This window comes from Mustelus asterias, chromosome 24, assembly GCF_964213995.1.
Source record: "Mustelus asterias chromosome 24, sMusAst1.hap1.1, whole genome shotgun sequence".
NCBI lineage: Eukaryota > Metazoa > Chordata > Chondrichthyes > Carcharhiniformes > Triakidae > Mustelus > Mustelus asterias.
In genome coordinates, this window is record NC_135824.1 from 58,906,304 (window position 1) to 58,907,880 (window position 1,577).

At 43.4% G+C, this 1,577-nt stretch overlaps 1 protein-coding gene across 4 annotated transcripts in view; it reads right to left on the reverse strand.

The window, feature by feature from the left end:
- The window catches only part of clip3 (CAP-GLY domain containing linker protein 3), a 62,733-nt gene extending 61,156 nt beyond the window's left edge, over positions 1 to 1,577 (reverse strand). For 2 of the 4 annotated variants that reach the window (XM_078241851.1, XM_078241849.1), the window contains exon 1: positions 1,463 to 1,577. The gene's annotated coding sequence lies outside the window, so the exon portion shown is untranslated. Of the gene's footprint in view, positions 1 to 1,443 lie in introns of all 4 variants that reach the window. The other 2 variants (XM_078241852.1, XM_078241850.1) reach the window with 1 other exon arrangement.

Here is a 1,577-nt window from a genome sequence, read left to right on the forward strand (position 1 = left end):
ATGTGAATTTGGAGGTGGGGGTAATCTCCCCCTCACACAAATGAAAAGGCTGATTATTATTTACTGGTTATGTGGCGTGTGTGTGTGAGTGGATGTGTGCGTGAGAATGAATGTGAGAGTGCGAATGTGATAGTGCGAGTGAGAATGTGTGTGTGAATGTGAGTGTGAATGTGAGTGTGTGTGTGAATGTGAGTATGAGTGTGAGTGTGTGTGCGTGAGAGTGAATGTGTGAGTGAGAGCGCCATGAAATAATTTTGGGAGCTTGAGAAAGTGGGAGTTGATATTTAACCTTTCGGAGGGGCATGGACGGTTTTGCACGGATGGTTTGAAGGGGAACAGGAATAACCCTTTCAGGCCCATGGCCTTCTGCTGACTTGTTCAAAATGGACTGGACAAACACAACACAGCCTGATGCTGCATTCACCTTCCAATAGATTGCAATTTAAAAGAAAAGCAACAGCAGCCATTTAGTTTGTGATGTGGCGAGACTCGGTGATTATTCAACCAAGAAAAAACTGCTCAAGTCACCTATAGATAGATGTGTCACTTAAAATGATTAAATTCTATGTTCTGTCATATATTAACTGTATTTAATTAGAAATCTCACTAATATTTACTGTCAGTATATATATATAAATATATAGATATAAATTGAAAAGTAACCCTGGCTATTTTATTAGAGGGCAATTTTCTGGGGAATATTAAGCTTGTCAGCATTCATTTAACCTATGAAAAATATTGTATGATGTCGGTATAATCTGTCCTTGTACACACCACACGATCAATCCCTATTCAGAGCCTTACCGAGAAAACACCGTGTCGAAATACACACACCTTCATTTTTAAACAAAATCTCAGTATAATTTCCATTTTATCAGTAACTGGTTTTGAAAGGGGTTGTATCGTTAACAATGTAACACCGAACATATTTTTATCAAGTCAATCTTAGGGAAACATTGTTGGCGGGGGACGTGTGATGTTGATATTATCTGCCTTTTTTTTTTGCCATTTTCTCTTATTTTTTTCTATCCAGCTCCCCCTCTGCTCCAGCCGAGGATACTAAACAATAGGGAAGTCAAAATAGCAGCAGCCTTGCATGACTTGCAAGCTGCGTCACTCTAAATAGTACAAGACGCCGCGGAGATGAAGAGGGGAGGTGGGGAGAGAAAAAATGGACAAGTAAGCAGCCCCCCCACCCCTGCTACATCATGTACCTTTTTTTCTGATCGTCCCCTCAACGGAGGAAAGCAGCAATGAAAAAGGGAGGGGGGGGGGGGGGGGAACCTTACTGTCATAAACAACCATCTCAAACGGTGTCAGTCAGTATCACAGGGAACCAGCGCCCCATTCACAAGCCCCAGAAATTGCCACCGGCTGGGACAATGTTGCATTTGTTGCAATGTCACATCCCTGGTGTGTCTGCGGACAGAGAGAAGCACTCACAGATCTCAAGCAATCCTACCGAGAGAGGTGGCTCAGCTCCGCTTGCTCCTTGTCTTGCCTTGCTGCCGTTCCGATGTTAGTCATTCAACAGCACCTCAAGACTGTGGCTAGACCGTCACCGTCTGCGTCACTCG